The following is a 22,139-nucleotide window of genomic DNA, read 5'->3' on the forward strand; positions in this document are numbered from 1 at the left end:
TTACTTTCTATGACAGCCTTTTAGATTATTGAATAGCTCTACTTATTGGCAAGCACTGCTTTATGCTAAGCCAAAATATGCTTCCTTGAAATTTCCCTCCATTGGACACTTTTCTTTCCATTACAGCACTACATCACAGACTACCACAATTTCTTATTGTTCCTCAAATGACTTAACAGCTAACACTTGCCTTACACTTTATAAAGCTCTATCCCGTATATTATATCATTTGAGCCTCTAAGTACATAGGATAAATATTATGTAACATCATCACCATTTTATAGGTCAATAAATTCAGGCTTGACAAGGTAATTGACTCATGAAATATCACCTCTAGTGGTGGTGATGCTGAGAATTACACACAGGATGTCTAGTGAGTCTCTTTCCTCTATGCCACATCTATTTTTAAATGCCTCACATTAAATTTATTTTAAAATGCCTCCAATCACCCACTGAAGGAATCACCCATGTCTTCAATTGCATTATTTTATTACTGTAATTTATGTTTATCGTCAGAATCCAACCAGGAAAATAAAAACCACTCCACAACTTCCAAACATGGGAACTATAATACAAGGAATTTGGTTATGCCTGTGATGAAAGAGTTAAGTCAAACAGGGAATGCAGAGACCACCAAGAGATTCACAAAGGCAGGAACTCATGACTATCCCTAGGACACAGAAGCCAAGTCCAAGAGCCAGGACTACACAATAGAATCTAGAAATTAAAACCTAGCATGGACTGCCCATGGGAATGAGGGCCATTAAGACACAGGCAGGGAGAACAGAAAAGCTCTTCCTCCTCATTCCTTCCTGCCTTATAGTCCTCAGTCAGGCCCTCCATTGGCTGAGCATAACAGGAAAACGGGTCCAGAAGGACTTAGGAAATACAGTTCCTGAATGGAGCAGAGGCAGGGAGGAGCAAGGTGTGGATCTGAGAACAACCTGGCTACTGGAGGCACAATTTCTTCGTGACCATATCATACTTCTAATTTATATTGAGCTCATTGTCAGGTTAGAAGACCCGGGCATTTTTCACATGAACTCTTTTAACTAGTTCTCTTTGTATTTGCCAGTTGGCTTTTTGAATGTAAGGATGGACTTGACTTTATCTTGTTTGATTTCATCATTTGACTTTGTGTCAGCCATTTAGATGTTGCAAATCTTTCTCATCCTACTTTGCCTACTGTAACATGAAAATTATTGAATATCATTTATATATCTATGTCCAAATTATTAAATATTTTGAATAGGGTAGGGCTTGAGGTCAATAACTGTAGATTGGCTAGGATGAGACAAGTGAGGTACTCACCTCAGGAGCAAAATTTAAGGAGGTACCAAAAACCCAGTAATCAAGATAAATATTTCAATGCAATATTTTTATAAGATCAAAATTAATGCAAAATTTTATGATGAATGAAATACTGAAATTTTAAATAAAGATAGGACCCACAAGTGATAACATTTGTCAATTAAGCCAGCTGCAAATTCTCTACTTTATACTTTCATCTACCTCATACTTTCCATCTATTACTGAAGAATATGACAAAGAACTTTGTCAAATATCTTTCTAACGTTTTGATACATTATGTTCTGGAATCTAGACCACTAATTTACTACCAGTTCAGAGAAAGACAGAGACAAAATTCAGGGCAGACCTGAAGCTTATATAAATTGGGGGAATGTGTTTAAGAAAAAGAATTCAAAGTTACTGTGAGCCATGTATGTGTATAAAACTGTTTTATACTATATGTATTCCTAACCTAACATTCCCTTTGCCAAAGTCCCCAAATGAGGCCACTCCAATGCCATCTGACAAGAGGGAAAGTGTAACACAGGGTAGTGGAGCTGGAAAAAGTGGTCTTAACTGATTGTGGTTAAAGTATTTTGCAAACTGTATAAAGCGTATGTTCTTATGATCACATTCTGCTGCTGCCAAAGCTGCAGAAGGGGCCCTTACAAGTGAAGCTTTATTATTAATTTTTATGGTAAATCCAACTCTGAATTTAAACAAAGCTTTAAGGAGAATTTCAGTCATACAAAATAAATCCCAACAGCGTCTTCCATTATGCATCATTACACAGATGTGATGTCTTCCTATATCAAATCCCACCTCCTGAACAAAATTCCTTGCCTGGACATGAATAGATTGGAGCCAATGGTTTTATGGTGCCTTAGAATTTTAACATCCTATCCATTTTGTAAACTAAGAGCTAGCAATTTCAGAGGTAGTACAGAACAAAGGTGAGAATCAATTTTCACAACATAGGTTTTGTAAAAGGAAGGCTGATTAAAAAGCATCTTTCTTTTGCAAAATGTCTCATTTATAAAAGTACTGTCTTAAATAGCAAGAAGAGCTAATTTCACAGTCAATTTTTACTAAAGAAGACAAATATTTTGGCATAGTTGTATCAACTAACTAACTTCAAATGAGAAAAAGTGCCTGAGTATTGAATTTCCAAAAAGTGGCCATACCATTGGTATTTGCTCAATGCCCAGGTCTCTAGATAAAGATTGGGGATTTTAAAGACACGATTTTAATATGCTAATATGGATGCTGTAAATCAAACCTATAAATGTCTTACATTTAATACTTTAAAATTAATTATCTTCTAAAATAGTATCATTGCTTTTTAAATAAATTAAACACAGAGAATGACAAAATTCTCCACAATGAACATCGTAGTCAATGTGTTAGCAGGTATAATAAGTGATAAGAAAACTGAACAACATGATTTATGTATAAGAAAGATAGTTTTGCTCTTTAATCTTGGAAGTGGTAAATACCTATTTTAGAACAAGAAGCACAGTCTGATTCAGCTAATCTAACCACTTTTCCTTATCACTCTGTTACAACCACCCACAGACAAGAGACAGCTCTTCTTTGCTCAAATCATAACTTCTCTTTAAACTTGTAAAATTGCCAGTTGACTCTAATAAAATACAATCAGCATAATTTCCTACTGCTTGATATTTATACAATGAATTTGATTATTTAATTGATACTTATTTTTAAACCTCAAAGTTTAAAAGACAATTTGAAGTATTAAAACTTGATCATTTAGAAGCGTGTATTTGACACCTACAATCCAGGGTAAAAATTAAAATAATGTAAAGTCTATGTCATTTTATAAAGAATGTGGTGTTATTTTGACAAGGACCTTATGTTTTCCAATAGTATAAAAACAGTATTTCTTTTACTTGTTTATTTTAATAAATGTTTTTTCATAAATTTTACAATTCTTCATTTGTTAGTATTATGTCTATAATTCAATATTCCTAGTTGTTTTCAGGAACATCTCTAAATCTCAATAGATCAAGTACAAATAAAATTTGATTTTATTACTTCTCTATAGAACTATACCTTCATGGGTAAATATCAGCAATTTTTACGTAGCTAATAATTTCCTATCTTTAAATCATAGAACCACAATTGTAGCAAAAGTTGGGAGGAATTTAAAATATGCTGAGTTTTGATATTAGCAAATACTATGCAGTGGTTTCAGCTGAGGGAAATGGAGAGAAAATAGACATTGTACAAATGTATTTATAACAACTTGATTCCATGTGCTCTTGTTTATGGAAAAGAGGTCAGGAAAGTCTGTAACAACCCAGCCAGTTCAGCACTCACATTGTGATAATGAACTAGTTCATATGCGGAAGATATTCAATTGCTTGTAAATAGAAACAAAGTTTATATTACCATATTTATCATTATACTTTGAAATAAGTTTTGGCACTCATTACTCATGAATAAAAGAATGTTGACGCACTGAAATGCTCTGAGGCAATTTTCATAACACAAGCGTTTATTTCTTTAACCAAAACCTTCCACTGTTAAGGCACATTTTAGAAATTGAACTTAATGCTCTAAAGTACCTATTAGAAAAGATGAAATTTAATTTGGAATTTAGTTTTATTTTTTTAAATAGATTTCCCCTCTAGAAGATGTAACAGATGGGAGTAAAGAGATAAAAAATAACCAGTTTGATTTGTGCTAATGAAATGTCAAACCAGTTTGATTTGTATTCTGACCACAATTCATATAATGTCTGGTATTCATGAAAAAGGATCATATTTCAAATCTGACTTAATCATAAGGTAATTTCTTACCTCCTAAAATATTAGTTTATTGGAAATGCTTATTTTAGGGGATAAAACAGGGTTCTCAATGTTATACCTACCATACATCATCATTATTTACAGAGCACTTTGCATTTCAAAATATTTTGATGAGTGTTACTAGTCATTTCTCATTGTATCCTTGAAATCGTTTGATTATTCTCATGATACATAAAGAAAATCTTAAATAGGAATATTAAGGCTATGGTTTACACTGTGCCAAAATTATTAATTTCATTCCATCAGTACAACTGATTTAGTCATGAAGGAAAAAAATAGCTGCTTAATCAAGACATTTGGCACTATATGAACAATAAGGAAAATCAACCAAAAATAAGTAAAGAGATTTGTAGAAATGACCTAAATGAATTGACTAGGGTTACACGATGTATAAGTGTGTTACAATGGAATTTCAGACCTAGCTCCTGCCCAACATATCAATTACTAATAACTAATGGGGCAAAGGTAGCTCTCTGAAGGCTACTTCCCCTACCCCCAGCCAAAGAAGATATATGTAATAAATTTCATCATGTGCATACAAAAAAGTTTCCACAAAGGGAGTTTTTATTATGTTTATTTGAAATTAGTCTACCTCAATGTCTTTCACATTAAGAATATTTCCCCCACCTGTGACTAGGTTGAAGAAAAATGCTAGCTAATATTTATTTGAGTCTTAATTCTGTGCCAGACACTGTTGTGGATTATCATATTGAATCCTTAGAAGATTCATTGTTCTATGGCATAGATTTTATGCCTAATTTAAAGGGGACATGATAAAGAGCCAGAAAAGGAAGTCAAGGAACTTGATCAAAAATCACAAAACTAGTTACGATATATCTGGGACTTGGACTCAATGATCTGACCTTAGAACCTGTGTGCTCGACCAGAGTTTGACATAATGTCCATCACTCAGATTTGCCCTCACCCCTGACCCCACAGACACTGTGAATAAAACTTGAAATAGTTATTTTCACTAAAAATTCACAAAACAGCAATACTTTGATGTTTATATGACAAAGTGACACACAGAATGGGGTAAATGGGCTTTCCTCCCCCTTCTGCATGCCACACACCATGTGCATCATGTCTTCAGCCACAGAAGGTTCTGGAATATATACTCTAAATTTGTCATCTGGAAGGTTACAGTACAAGAGCAGGATGTTGCTTAGGATGGCACCTAGGAGCAGTGATACTGAGTAGATGGACATCGTGGAAGTCTGGACATTTCTTCCACTGGAAAATCAAAAGAAACAAAATGGCCTGTGACTAAAGCAAGTAGAGGAACCGCATGACAATGCTAGTGAGATATCCCCTGCAGACTCCAAAAATAAGTAGGTAGAGAAGAATTTCAATGGAAGTTGAAGGTTCTGTTAATACAGTAACAGGTAGGGGTGAGATACCCAACATTATAACTGTTCATCTTACTCCACGTTTACCTTCCCCTATCTCTCCCAAGACTGGAGCAACTAAGAAAACACAAAAACTACATTAAAAATGGGTTTAGTCCCTACTACAGTCTGAAGATGTCCCCCCAAAATTCCTCTGTTGGAAACTTGGTCCCCAGTGCAGCAGTATTGGGAGGTGGGACTTCTTGGGAGGAGATGTTTAGATCATGATGGCTCCATTTTCATGAATGAATTAATGCTATTACATAAAGGGCTTGTGGGAGTGGCTATGCTCTCTTCTGCTCTTCTGCCATGTGAGGACACAGAATTCCTCCCCTCCAGAGGACGTAGGACTCAGCATTCAAGACCTCAGCCTGGAAGCAGAGATCAGCCCTTGCCAGATGCCACTGCCTTAACATAATATTGAATTTCCCAGCCTCCAGAATTGTGAAAAATAAATTTCTGTTTTTTGTTAATCACCCAATCTGTGGGATTCTGTTAAAGCTTCACAACATATATATTGCGTACTGCAGAGATACTTCAGGTTCAGTTCCAGACCACCACAATAAAGGTAGTCACCCAAATTTTTGATTTTCAATGCCTATAAAAGTTATGTTTATGTTATATGGTAGTCTAGTGAGTGCACAGTAGCATTATGCCAAAAAAATGTACATACCTTAATTTAAAAAACACATTATTGCTAAAAAATGGTAACAATCATTTTAGTCTCCAGTAAGTTGTAATATTTTTGCTAGTAGGGGATTTTGTTTCAGGGTTGATGGCTGCTGAGGAGGGTGGTGGTTGCTGAAGATTGGGGTGGCTGTGCAAATTTTATAAAATAAGACAATGAAGTTTGCTACATCAATTGACTCTTTCTTTCATGAAAGATTTCTTCGTAGCATGTGGTGCTGTTTGATAGCATTTTATCCACATTAGAACATCTTTCAAAATTGAAGTCAGTCCTCTCAAACCCTGCTGCTGCTTTATCAACAAAGTTTATGTAATCGTCTAAATCCTTTGTTGTCATTTCAACAATGATCACGGCATCCTCACCAGGAGTAAATTTCATCTCAAGAAACCACTTTCTTTGCTCATCCCTAAGAAGCAACTTCTCATTCATACAAGTTTTATCATGAGATTGCAGCAATTTAGTCATAACTTCAGGCTCCACTTCTAATTCTAGTTCTCTTGCTATTTCTATCACGTCTGTGGTGACTTCCTCTAGTAAAGTCTTGAACCCCTCAAAGTCATCCATAAGCATTGGAATCAACTTCTCCCAAACTCCTGTTAACGTTGATATTTTGACCTTCTCCCATGAATCATGAATGTTCTTAATGACATCTAGAATGGTGAATCCTTTTCAGGTTTTCAATTTACTTGGCCCAGATCCATCAGAAGAATCACTATCTATGGCAGTCATGGCCTTATGAAATGTATCTCTTAAATAATAAGACTTCAACGTCAAAATTACTCTTTGATCCATGAACTACAGATTGGATGTTGTGTTAGCAGACATGGAAACAACATTAATATCCTCGTACATCTCCATCAGATCTCTTGGGTGACTGGGTACATTTTCAATGAGCAGTAATATTTGAAAGGAATCTTTTTTCTAAGGAGTGGGTCTCAGCAGTGGGCTAAACATATTCAGTAAACTATGCTGTAAACAGATGTCCTGTCATCTTGGCTTTGTTGTTCTATTTCTAGAGTACAGGCAGAGTAGATTTAGAAAAATTATTAAGAGCCCTCGGATTTTCAAAATGTTAAATAAGCATTGGCTTTGACTTAAAGTCACCAACCGCATTAGCCCCTAACCCCAAGGGTCAGCATCCTTTGAAGCATTGAAGCCAGGCATTGACTTCTCTCTAGATATGAAAGTCCTAGATGGCCTCTTTTTCCAAGATAAGGCTGTTTCATCTAAATTGAACATCTGCTGTTTAGTGTAGCCACCTTCATCAGTTATCTTAGCTAGATCTTCTGGATAACTTGCTACAGCTTCTACATCAGCACTTGCTGTTTCTCCTTATACTTTTATGTTCTGAAGGTAGCTTCTTTCCTTAAACCTCATGAACCAAACTCTGCTTGCTTTAAACATTTTTTTCTGCAGATGACTCATTTTTCTCACCCTTCATAGAGAAGGTTGAGAGGCTTTGGCTTAAGGGAATGTTGTAGCTGATTTGATTTTATATCCCGGCCACTAAAACTTTCTCTATATCAACCATAAGGCTGTTTTTCTTTCTTATCAGTCGTGTGTTGGCTGGAGTAGCACTTTTAATTTCCTTCAAGAACTTTTCCTTTGCATTCACAATCTAGCTAACTGTTTGGCACAAGAGCCCTAACTTTCAGCCTATCTCAGCTTTTGACATGCCTTCCTCACTAAGCTTAATCATTTCTAGCTTTTGATTTAAAGTGAGAGACTTATGACTCTTCCTTTTACTTGAACACTTAGAGGCCATTGTAGGGTTATTAATTGGCCTAAGTTCAATACTGTTGTTTTTCAGGAAATAGGGAGGCCTGAGGAAAGGGAAAGAAATGGGGAATGGCTGGTCAGTGGAACAGTCAGAACACACACAACATTTATGAAATAAATTTGCCATCTTATATGGGCAGGATTCATGGCACCTAAAACAAATACAATAGTAATATCAAAGATCACTGATCATAGATCACGATAAGAGATATATTAGGTCATTAAATATGAAATGTCTGATTTTGAATCAAAAGCTTAGTTTACTTTTGTACCCCCACAATATTCTGAGATAATAATAAAAATAAAATAAAATAAAAAAAGCTTAATTTATTATATCTCAAACAAGAAGCAGTACAATTAATCAAAGTATGCACCTAAACTATCGACACAGTTTTGCCATCTTAACAGTAGCTTGTTTATGCCAGCAGCAAAGAAGCCTGCAGAGCAAGTGGCAGTGAAATTGTGAAATGTGTTTTCGACAGCTTGTTGAGAATTGAATATTTTTCCTTATAAGAAGTGGTCCAAAGCCTGGAAGAAGTGGTAGTCAGTTGGTGCAAGGTTGGCTGAATACAGTGGATGACAGAGAGTTTCCAAGACCAGCCTCTGTAGTTTGAGCAGCATTGTTTGTGCAACATGTGGTCAAGTGTTGTCTTGCAAGAGGATTGGCCTGTCTCTATGGACCAATCTTGGCTGCTTCATCACAAGCATTCTCATCACTGGTTGCAGAAGACATCTGCTGTCATTGATTGACCAGGTTTCATGAAGCTGTAGTGGATAAAACCAGTGCTGGACCACCAAACAGACATCATTAGCTTTTTTTGATGAATATTTGGTTTTGGACTATGTTTTGGCACTTCATCTTTATCCAACCATTGTGCCAAAAGCTTGTGATTGTCAAAAATCCATTTTTCATCACACATAATACTACAGTGTAGAAATTGTTTGCCTTTATGTTGTGACAGCAAAGAAAGGCAAACTTTGAGACAACTTCTCTTCTGATGCTCATTTAATTCATACAGTACCCATCTATCCAGCTTCTTGACCTTGCCTATTTTTTTATTATTATTATTTTATTTCAGAGTATTACACGGTACAAACATTTTGGTTACATAAATTGCTTTTGCACAGTTTGAGTCAAAGTTGTAAGTGTGCCCATCACCCAGATAGTGTGCATTGTACCTGTTAGGTGTGAATTTACCCAACCCCTTCTCCTCCCTCCCATCTGCTTGATTTATAATGAGTTTTATTTCCATCTGTGCACGTAAGTATAGTTCGAAAGGTTCCAATTTAATGGTAAAGTAGTATGGAGATACCTCAAAGAACTAAATGTAGAAATACCATTTGATCCAACAATCCCACTACTGGGTATTTACCCAAAGGAAAAAAGGAAATTTTATAAAAAAAGACACCTGCACCTGAATGTGTATAGCAGCACAATTCACAATTATAAAGCTGTGGAAACAACCCAAGTGCCCATCAATACATTATTGGATTAATAAAATGTGATATGTGTATACCATGGAGTACTACTCAGCCATAAAAAATGGTGAACTAATACCTCATGTATTAATCTGTATGGAACTGGAGACTATTCTAAGTGAAGTATCACAAGAATGGAAAAATAAACACCACATATACCAATTTGTTTCAAATGGTCCAATATTGTTGGAATAGTAATGTCAAACCTTGCTGCTAATTCACGTGTAGGTTGAGATGAATTTGCTTCCCCTAGGCTTTCAGTTCATCATTGTCCACTTTGGTCTCAGGTCGCCCACGTGGCTTATTTTCAATATTAAATCACCAGAATAGAACTTCTCAAACCATCTATGTACTGTGCATTCATTAGCCACATCCTTCCCAAACACTTCATTGATATTTTGAGCTGTCTGCCCAGCATTTGTTCCACAAGGGAACTCATATTCGAAAATAGCACAAATTTTTGACTTATCTATGGTTTCACAAATATTGCACTAAAAAAAATTTGAAAGATAATCAAAAGCCAAACTGTGCTCTTGAAAGAATGAGGATAATAATAAAAATAAAACAAGAATTATCAAAGTGAAATGTCAGAGATATCAACTATCAAACTTAGTACTTAAGGATATTGGATATTTCATACTTAACCTAATACTAATAATAATAAATGTTGAAATGTTGCAAGAATTACCAAAATGTGACACAGAGACACAAAGTGAGCACATGATGTTGGGAGAATGGCACCAATAGACTTGCTCCACACAAGGTTGCCACAAACAATTTTTGTATGTATATGTATATTTGATATATATATATCTCCAACATTGTCCTTTGCACACCGTCTGATAAGTAGTGTTTTAAACATTTCTCACTCTGCTTTTGATGTCTTTGTTTTTCAGTTTTTCATTATGTGTGGGTTCACTGTGCATTATCAGTAGTATGTCATACTTTGATTAGCAAGGCCTGAGTTTATCTCCTTAATACAGCATGTAATTGTCTCTGGCCCAAGAAGTCAACTGACATTGTAATTACATTCAAGTTAATACATAGTTTAGGAAGCAATCCAAAGAAAATAGGTCAACACAATAGCAGCCACGTAGGTGCCAGGAAGGGGCTAGACAGGGGCTGTTACTCGGACCTTATCATTTGTTTTCTGTTTTCTGTTTTGCTTTCTTAAATGTTATGCTTTTGACATCATTAGGCCTGTAGATGAGAAAACTTTCTCATTGCTTCTGGTGGCTATGACCATTTCAGGGATTCCTAATAGAAGGAAGAAAGTATAGGCACAGTCTGAAGGATTTTATCTTTAAGGCCAAAGTTGTAAGCTGATTGTGACAGGATATATTAAGGAGAATAATTGTAGCATACACAAACGCACACATACACGCACGTGTGTGCATGGTTTTGTGTCCCTTGGAAGAGGGACAGGTAGCTTTCTTTGTTCGGTGTCAGCAGTACCAGAGTTGTCATGTTGGTCATGATGGGCAGCTGAGACAAAGGAACCCAAAAGAGAGCCTTCTGAGTTCCCAGGAATAATGCCAAGGTTAGGACTCTCCCCAGGTGTGGAAGTCAGGCTCTGGGATTTGCCCTAGATCCACACCACCTGCCCTGGCCAATGAAGAGTGGTCCAGCCCCTCTTGGCCCAGTCTTTCTTTGCCCCTAACAGGAGCATGCACTTCGGGTTCCTCATAGCTCCACATGGGTATCCTCACAGTATCCTCCCTAGGTGCCTCAACATGAGAAGCTTCTGCCTACCTTGGCTTTGCTATGACACCCGTAACAAAGATTATTAACCGTACCTCATTTTGGTACAACACTTTGCATTCTACAAAAATATTTCAAGCCTGTTACCCAGTGTGATCCTCACAATACCCCTGACATAGAGTTAGTGTGGTTTTATCCTGATTTGCAAATGAGAACCCAGACTCAGGAAATGTCTTGTTTTAGGTCAAACAGCTCATGAGCGGCAAAGCCAGCTCTGGGGACTTCCAGCAACTTCCCTTACCACAGCCTATGCTGCCCTTCTAGCTGTGGCCACGCTTCTGAAAAAAGTTAACACCCACGCTGCTGGGGAGATTCATTTTTTAAGCTATGTTTATCCCAATGAATGCAGTGGAGGTATGGCCTCTTGAAATTTTTGGATGAAGTGAACAAAGACATGAACTCTCTATTTTATTTGCACTCTTTGTCTTCAGGTTCTGTTTACCACTGACTCCGCAATGATGAATAAATTGGTCACTTTCTGTGATGATCAATTTCTGTCTTTAAAATGGAGAGGATAATGCTTGCCACCCACTGCCATCACTACATGAAGGAACTAATGCTTTTAAAGTATTGTGACAGAGATGCTCTAGAAATAGAAATGTGAGATTTATATTGAATATATTTTAAATGTGATTTTTAACTGAAATTAAGATTTCACCAAAGATTCCTGCCACACTAAACTGACCACAATTTGTGTTATTATTATTACTATTTTTTTTTCTTTTTCACTTTAAGTGCCAAGACAGTAAATGGACTTTCTAACTGTATAGATTGTGCCATTTTACAGCCCGCTGCTGATGGTTGCAATCTCCTTACCCTGTATCCTCCACCCAAGAGTTCATCTTACTTGGTTTGTACCAGCTATAAACATAAACATTGCCTATCTTGCTCTACACAGGTAACAACATGTTCTTTAGACACTGCCTGGCTCAGAACAGAGTGCAAAATGATGAAGCAGGCTTTGCTTTGACACTAAAAGTGCCACATTGCTACATAATCCATCATGGCACAACAGTATTGCTGGGCCTGGTGACCGTCTTCATTAGTCAGGTTGGCAGGCCTTCTGCTCAGGGGAACTACAGGATGTGCAACCTCTCCAAAGAGAGCCTGAGGTGCAGCAGCCAGACAGCTGTGGCCTTTCTAATGAATGACTCCACTTCAACAAGCCAGAGTTACTAGGGATAAAACCATTAAGCCATGGAGACAGCTATGGCTTACGAATTTGATGTGGTATGCTAATGCTTGAGAGGACATTTTAAGATAAGAAATGCAAACTTTCACACTGGATTGGATTGTCTAAAGCACCTGAACCAACAAAATGTTTTCCATAAAAGTACTATTGACTATCAAGGTTGACTTTGAAATGATACAGAAGCATTGTAATCTGGGAAGTCCAAATGAAAATTTTAAATTGCTGTATAGTACATTACACTGTATTATCTACTTTACTAAAGCAAACCAGCTGTTATATGCCTGAAATAAAGCACATTCTTACTTTTAATTATTAGTTAAGCCCATAAAATATGTCAATTGAATTGCAATTTTAAATGTATCCGTAAATGTTATTAAGTCCAAGGTGAAATTCTTTTGATGTATCTAGGAACTCAGAAGAGCATTATTTTATAGCTTCCTTTCCTGGATAAATAACTATGACATCTTGTTATGTTTAGTTAGCATTGGCATTTCAGCTAATATTGACCAAAGAAGCTAGTGTGGCTATGTTTAAACTCTTATCTCCATAAGAGTTTCACTGCCACTCCACAGCATATTTTAGGTATTTTAAAATCAACAAGACCTATTATTCCCAGACCACAATTCAAATTCATTCATTTTTCCTCTCAAATTATTTTTCCAGTTGTGTTTACCTAAATTGAGGAAATCACTTTTATTTGAAACAATTTCTATTTCATTTCTATTTCATTTCTTCCTCTCAAAGTCAGGATGAAAAAATATTGCTGTTTAGTACAACCAACCATGTGACTCCAAGTTGAAATAACAAGGAATTTTTTTTTATTTTCAAAGTATTATGGGGGCACAAATGTTTTTGGTTACATGGATCATTTTTTTAATATTTGAGTCAGGGTTTTAAAAGTGTGCCCATTACCCAGATAGCATTCATTGTACCTGCTGGGTAGGTTTTCACCCATCCCCTTCTCCCCTCCTCCCCCCTGCTTGATTTCCATTGGGTTTTACTTCCTCTGTGCACATGTGCGCTCATCAGTTAGTTCCAATTTAATAGTGAGTACATGTGGTGCTTGTTTTTCTGTTCTTTAGATACTTTACTTAGGATAATGGTCTTCAGTTTCATCCAGAGTGTTGCAAAAGGCATTAATTCATCCTTCTTCATGGCTGAGTAGCATTCCACGGTATACATATAACACATTCTGTTAATCCACTCAAACATTGATGGGCATTTGGGTTGATTCCACGTCTTTGCAATTGTCCTACTGCCAAAAAAAATCTAGGCTTGCACTCCAACCTATCTGACAAGTTCAAGATCTTTTAAAGCTAAATTTTTCATATAGAGGACAAGTACTACATATATTGATAAACTATGATCCAAAAACATTCTTCGTGATCTTAAAAGTTATTCTAAGAAAAATAATGTACCAGCACAAGTAAGTTTGGACAAAACTTCACACTCTACTCCTTTCTTGGAGATTCATAATGCAGATAAAAGACATTAAAGTTGCTGAGCAGTCTTGACTTAAAGACATTTGTTTTATTTTATTGAACTCAGCATTTCCTAAAAGAATTTTCCAGTAAATACATTTTGATGGAAAATGTTATGATATCAAATAAATTTGGTATTCCTTGGCACACAGCTGGGGAATCTTTTTTGAAGATAGTTGAGAAGGGACTGTAACAAGAGAAGGCAAGTAAAAACAGCTCAAAATGCAAGAAATGTTTATGTGACTTTCCTTTGATTTTGTTAGTCATAACAGAATAAATCTCTCTCACTTTGGGACATTCCTTAACTTGGTTTTCTAGGAGCATAATGAATAAAGCAATTAATAATTGAAAATCTCCAACAAAAATTTAATTGTTATGTATGAGATAGACTCTTTACTCAATGACAACAGCATAATATGGTATGAATATCAATAACTACTGATGATATAAAACAAACCGGTAATATACACAGAGAAATGTTAATATAAGACATAATATTAGAGAAGGGAGAAAGCTTACATTGTCATTTGTCCTCTTTTTTATTTTTTTTCCGTAAGAAATGGGTTTTGTTGTAGGTCGAAAATGGGCAAGTACTATCAATATCATATTGCCCAATTTAATGGTGTCTAATATAATTTTTATTATCCTTATTTTACAGAAAAGAAAAATAAGAATCAAACAGTGTCTTGTTCATGATTACTCAGCAAGCAACTGGGCCAGGTACTTCAAGCTTGATATACCTGATTAACATTCCAAGCCTTTTCTGCTGTATTGTATATTTTCATAATTTGCTTAATTTGTTTTTATCTTGACCACATGTTTCTTATTTGGAGAATTGAATTTTTGCCATAAATTTTGTATCTTAAACAAAAAATATGATTAGCATATTTTCTTCAAAGTTAACCATATTTCTTCACACATTAGGACTTTTAAGAGTATTAATTTACATACTTCTATTCATATCAAACAATTTGGTTTTCATTGCTATTCCTGAATGCGTTTATAAAAGTCCATTTCCAAATATATTTTTAATTGAGTTTTTGAATTACTGTATCAAAGTCTTTTTTGCTATTGACTACATGGTTTTAACTTGAGCAATTATAAGATGATTGACTTAAAATATGAATATGTGTGTGCGGGGGGTGTGTGTGTGTGTGTGTGTGTACACTTAGGGAAGGAAAAACTTGAGAGAAATGTATCAGATTCTACAAAACTCAAAAGATTTTTTTTCTTTAATAGTTTAAGTAGAAGAGTTATATTTGGAGGAAGATTTAGTTGCCTCCACTCAAAGTATATTATTTTAATGAACCAAAAATCCTGGTGCTTCTTTTGGGCCTATTTTAGTCACTTGCCCTTCCCTATGACTAATCTATATTGGGAGTATTTTTTGGAGCTTAATCCTTAATCTCTCTGCAGCAGAACTGTCAGTCATACCTACAGGACAGTGAATAGAAACATGAAAATTTGTCACATTAAAGGATTCATGAGGTCAAGTCCACATGTGGCGGGTGCAACTTGCTGCCACACAGCTGCTCCTTCATCTCCATGTATGTTGCTTCACCTCTAACAATTATGTTACTCTGTCGTTACGGTCAAAGGAATGAAGAGATTAGCCACACCAGCCCACACACCTGATCCAGATATTTCAGATCAGTTAAGTGAGTCTATCAATAAGCCTAAAGATTATGGCAATTGTTAATGAGGTTTCTATTTGAACAGTCAGTATAATTAAGCAAGCAACAATCTCTTATTTCTAATCTACTAAACTTACACATTCACCTTTATCCTACATTTCATCATGAGTTTAAGAGAATGTTATGAGATGAATTTAATAACCTTGGGGGTGGGGGCAAAAAAAAAGAATTTAGTAATCTTATGTTGATTGGATGAGAATCCATGAAGAAAAAAAATCACCCATGTTTTGGTGGAACTTATGAAGACTTTGGTAGGTCTTCATTCGTCAGACTTACTCTTTCACTTCTCTTCAGCGCTACCTGGCCTTTGACACTACTTAAACCAGTAACACTTAAAATGCCCAGAAAGGAGCTTTTAATGAAGCCCATACCTTCCGTAAAATCACCCAAAATACACTTTGTAGAAATAAAACCAACTTTTGTAAACAGAATTTGAAAATAGACAGGTCCCCTGAAAGTTTCACCTGACGCTATGAAATGGATTCACGTTCAAATGGCTGGAGGAATCAGCCGAGCGAAGCAGTGGGGGGAAGCCCGTGGAAAGGCCTTGCGCCTTCTCTGAGAGCTGGTGCCTATCAGCTACAGCTGGCTGTTGATACGTAGAAACGCAAATTCAGTATTGCCTGATCATGACGTTTTTCAAAAGAAGTTGGAAATTTTAATTTTTTTTTTCTGAAAGTGCCCAGTGACTAAGTGATGACAATTACTTGAAAATGTTTTAAAAGCTTCTCTAAAACTTTTTGTACTCCAACCAGATGTCTATTCTCTGGCAATATCCAATCTCGGCTCTAAATGTTTGCCTTATTCTTTATTTGGATTCCACTTTCCCCTTTCATTTCTACTTACTTCATGTTCTCAAAAGCATATTACTGGAATAAAATTACATGACTGTATTAGAATATTATATTGAAATTCATCTCCAGACACAAATTCCTAGGAAAACAGTTTGCCAATGAGATTTATTGGTAGAAGTACATTTGGTTTAAAAAAAAACTAACTTTGGGATCTTTAAACCTCTAGTTCTTCTTTGCACTTTTAACTTTAGTATTAAAAATTCACATTCTATTTTTATATTTCAATAAAAAATTTTAAGGAGACTTTAATATATGATCCTAGTTATAAACTTAATTAAACTTTCTTAAATATTTTATATTACATGTATAATATATTTTACATTCTTTTAAAATACTGTATTGTAATTGTCAGATGTAGCAAATATTCCCAAGTATGTAAGCGTCCTTATTAATTAAATAAATTAAAATTATAGGCATGAGAAATTTAAATTCTTATACAGTATAATACTAAATATAAATGTCATAAGATTTCAATTTAAGATTCTAAATCTATATACCTACTAAAATTTCACTTTTTAATTTGGATTATAGTACAAATGCATTACTATGTATGAAGTAATAACATGCAGCTCCAATGTTGGGCCTAATATGTAGAGATTCTTTAACAAAAGTTATTAATTCCATGATTTTGATTATCTTAAATACTTATGTGCTTAATGCTAAATATTCTTGAGATTAAAAAGTACTTCACTACTAAAGAAACTATTATGTCATCTAAACAATTTGTTTGTAACATAGGTTGGCTGAGATTTTTTGTATAACCAGAACTATAGACCCAGATACTTACTGCAGTACCCTCTGAGATGTCAAAAGAAAGTATCAAGCCCTATTAATTATTCAGAATATAGGGGTGTTATCCTGGTCCACATCCTTGGGTTTGAGTCATTACTATTGCTATGCTGGAGCCGGTGTACACAGGTTCGTGAGAACTCATTGTTAAAATTTCAAGAATTGTGCAAGCCCGTTGTTAAACACAGCCATTATACAAATTACATAAACTTACAACTAAATAAATTATATTAAAAAAAAGCAATAAATACTCAAAACTCATCATTAATTGTTTTGCTACATTTTATTGTTATCTATTCCTTGAGGTTGTTTATGTCTGTTGTATCTGTGTGGTGGAAATACTTTATAATGGTGTACTACTGTGCATCACTTTCCAACTCTTCATTCAATGACATCAATCTGGTAGCTTAAAATCACTCACGGTAAAAGAATTTACACCACAGAAATTGGCAAATGCAACAAATAGTATTATCACCTCCAGAACAGCTGGTTATAAAACATTTACTAGTGTACCACTAGTTATATCATTATCTAATTCTCTGCCTACAATCCTTTACAGATGTTTAGATTTTGCATTTCTTTAGCTCTTGAAATATTTAAACATCTTCCATGTAGTTCCAAAGTTCTTTGACATTCACATAATCCTACATTTTTCACTTTTTTTTTCTCTTTGGTAGGATCACACAAATTATATAATAAATTGATATCTCAACAAAACTCTTTTGACATGTCTGACTATGTGATCATAACTTTTAAGGTCATTCTGCTGACACTTATTTCAAAAGAGTACAAAAGAAAGCCATTGTTCACTTTATTTCTTGTAGGCCTGTTGCCTGATTTTTCACAATACTAATTTTTTACAAGCCTAAAAGAGAAAATTTGTTCTAATTTGCATGGTTGGGTTAAAATATCATTCAGTGTTTCATAACAGAAATAGATCAGTAACTTTATCTCAACTTGGAAGTGAAGTTATTATACCTCAGTCATTAAAAGTCAATTTTGCTATATATATAAAGGTATTATAAGGCTAATCCCAGAGGAAAAATCCATATATTTTATTCAATTGAATTCCAAACATTGATGAACCATGATATTATATTTTAACACTGCATGTGGAAGTTTAATTTTTTAATTTGAGTTCACTACTATAATTAAATTGTAGTAATTCAAAGAGATGCTTTCCATTACAAAAATTAATAAGGCACAATAAAGAAGTGCTAAAACAGGCCGGGCGCGGTGGCTCACGCCTGTAATCCTAGCACTCTGGGAGGCCGAGGTGGGCGGATCGTTTGAGCTCAGGAGTTCGAGACCAGCCTGAGCAAGAGCGAGACCCCACCTCTACTAAAAATAGAAAGAAATTATATGGACAGCTAAAAATATATAGAAAAAATTAGCCGGGCATGGTGGCGCATGCCTGTAGTCCCAGCTACTCGGGAGGCTGAGACAGGAGGATCGCTTGAGCTCAGGAGTTTGAGGTTGCTGTGAGCTAGGCTGACGCCACGGCACTCACTCTAGCCTGGGCAACAAAGTGAGACTCTGTCTCAAAAAAAAAAAAAAAAGAAGTGCTAAAACAAAGCATGAATCTAAGCATGTATCGGCCAGAATCTTTTCCAAGTCAAGGAAAAACAAAGTAGAATCTACAGGTTTCTGTTTATAGAGAAGTTTATTACAAGCGTTAGAAATGTACTGACGCTCTCATATGTGGAATTGGCATAAAATACCAACATTGATTTTTCTGTGTACTTTGTGAAAATGCATCTATTCATTTTTAGTCACACCTATTTTCATTAGATCAAAATCTCTATAATTTAGAAAAGGTCTGAGGATGCTACAAATCACAGAGGCCTAAAGTGAGAATGACTCTAGCCTTAATGCCCCTCCACCCTACTTTGTTCCTTCTTCAACTTTCCACTTCCTGTCATCTTGCCACCGAGCAAACCATAGCTCTTAGCAATCACATCACTTTGAGATGTAACAGAAAGAGAAGACAGAAGTGGTACAAAATTAGGCTGGGTGCAGTGACTCACAAATCCTAGCACTATTGGAGACCAAGGCAGGAGGATTGCTTAAGCTCAGGAGTTTGAGACCACCCTGAGCAAGAGTGAGACTCCGTCTCTACTAAAAATAGAAAAATCAGCTGGGTGTGGTGGCGCATGCCTGTAGTCCCAGCTGCCTGGGAGGCTGAGGCAGGAGGATCACTTGAGCCCAGGAATTTAAGGTTACAGTGAGCTAATGTCACCACTGCACTCTACCTGAGGTGACAAAGTGAGACCTTGTCTCCAAAAAAAAAAAAAAAAACAAGAAATGAAAAAAGAAAAAAGAAAGTGGCACAAAATTAATGGAAGAGAAAAAATTAAGAAAGGAAGGTGGGCCATTCATTTGCCTGTTAAAGCTCAGAAACATTCTCTCCCCTTCTGCTTTGTTCTGCAACATAAGAATGACCCTTGAAACTACATTTCTCAGATTTCTTTCTACTGGCTTCTAGCTCATTTGGTCAGTGGAAGATTGGAGGACAAAGGAAAGAAGAACCAGAATATTTTGTCCTTTTTCTTTCTCACCAAATATGTACAGGGCCATCTCAAGCATTTGCTCTATAATCTCAAAATTCCGGAGAGCAGTGACCACCATGATTCCAGCTGCTGCCAGAAGACCCAAGTTCTGGATTCTGGCAACCACTGTTTCTCTGGGTCTCTCTCGCCATCGGGAGTGGCTTCGTGCAGCTGCAAATCTCTAGGTTGCCTCACCATCCAGCTCTATAACCAGTGATACCCGCCACGTTCCTTCTCTGTATAACCAATGATCTCCACTATCTTCCTTCTCTCTGAAAGTCTGCAACTGAGGCCTTGAGAGTTGAGGTATTTACTGAAGACTGCATTGTTAACACATGGCTCGACAGGAATTTGAACTCAGGACTGATTCCGAAGCTTTTCCACTGTAGTATGCTTTCTCCCTTGTAGACATAATATTACATGCAGAAATAGTTCTTGAAGGGTTGAGGGAACTAAGATATAAAAGTCATAAATATCAAATAATCTGAGATCCAAGCTTACCTGAAGATAGCTAGTCTATCTTTTAAGGATTGCCCTTTTTTTCTCAGCCTATACCCCGTTAGGGTTTGCGAGGACTAATGCATAAACACTTTGGGGGATCAAAGGTGTTCATTAAAGACATCTGTTATTTTGGGGTCATTTTTTTTTAATTCAGGATCCTTTTATTTATAAGGGTAATTTATTAGGGAATTTCTTATTCTCCTTCTCCTGTGGCAAACATTTATCAACACTGTTGTTTTATAAAGATGTCTTCTATATCAAAAAAATGCTTTTGAGTGGAAAAGATGACAGGAATCCACCCTTATGTGTGCTCATCTACTCCTACGATGTTATCCAAACCCTGGTTACTCCCAAATCTTGCTCTGTCTTGAGATATACACATGTATATCCAGCTGCTTTCTGGATATATTTGGATATCCTAAACTCAGTACATTTCCCTGAATATCAGGCTCCTCCATCTATATTCCTAATTATTACAGCCAATGGCCCCACGATACATACGTTTCTCCCACAAATCATTGCTTCAGCTAATCATCCTACACCTCGCCCTCTTTCTCAGGCTCTATGTTCAATCAGGCTCCAGATTCTGTTAAAATCAACTTTCTAAGTCCCTGCCAAATGTATCCTTATTTACTCATTCATTCAATATTTGCCCCATGCCAGGTCTGGTGCCCAGTGCTGGAAACACTGAATGAACCAGATGGGCCAAAGGAGATGCTGCCTAACTCTTCCTTAGCTCCTTTTCATCAAGTTTCAGGTCCTTTCTCACGTGAATCATGGCATGAATTTCTTTACTGTGTGAGCTCTCTCCATCTTGCTCGCCCCACCTCTGACCTGTAGCCCCAGAATGAATTTTATCAATCTTAAATGCTATGTCACTCTCCTCCTCAAAATTTTTCAGTAACTCTACAGTCTTCAAGATACGGCCTAAAAGCTTTGGGAAGCATCTCTTTCATCTCTTCCAGCCTTTACCTCCAGTACTGCAGACTAGCACACCCACGTCTGCTGTGAACTCTTTCATCTTCAGGCTTCTGTGCATGCTATTTCCACTGCTTACAACTCTTCCCCAGCTCATACTTCCATTTAACCCCCACTTATCTTTCAAAACCCAATAAAAAGAATTTTCTCCTCTGGAATCTGAGTCCACCCTTCTGAGAAGCCTGGGGCTTCCTCTTCACGATTCCTTGCTGTAGGTTCCCACAACACCCAGTACATACCTTTATCATAAAATCACTGCACTTATCAGACTAATAGGTAAATGAACTGTCTCCTCCACTCCTCAGTCACTTCCTTGAGGGAAAGGAGAGGCTTGGGTTTACTCTACGTCTCCAATGCCAGGCCCTGGATCTGGCACACGGCAGATACTTAGTACATACGAGAATGGGTAAGTGTGTATATATTATGAAACCATGGAGTAATCTACAATCTTACACTGTGAAACCCCACAGTGAAGTAATGAAGTAATATTTTTCACTATTTGCAAACTCCATTGTTCTCTGCTTATAAAAATTAGATTCTACTTTTGCACCTCCAGCTGCCAATTATTCAGTTTTCTTCAGCTATTACTATTAGCCATTTAACAAAGACTGAATTTGTATACATGGCCAGAGAATTCCAGCCAGCAAGAGTTAATCTGGATCTTGTGAAATACCCCTAACACTTTCCCCAGATTTGGCTTTTATTAATACAGTATACCAGGTAGAGTTTGTAAAAATTTTAGAAAAATGTAGTTTCTACACTACACCCTACTGTAGAGATCACAATGTAAACACAGCTTTAATAAATCCAAGCAATTTTCACAGGACTGTATTTTCCTTATAGTGGGATTATAACCAAAAAAAATTTATTTGCATCTTATACAGA

The sequence above is a fragment of the Eulemur rufifrons genome, chromosome 17 (assembly GCF_041146395.1).
Source record: "Eulemur rufifrons isolate Redbay chromosome 17, OSU_ERuf_1, whole genome shotgun sequence".
Classification (NCBI taxonomy): Eukaryota; Metazoa; Chordata; class Mammalia; order Primates; family Lemuridae; genus Eulemur; species Eulemur rufifrons.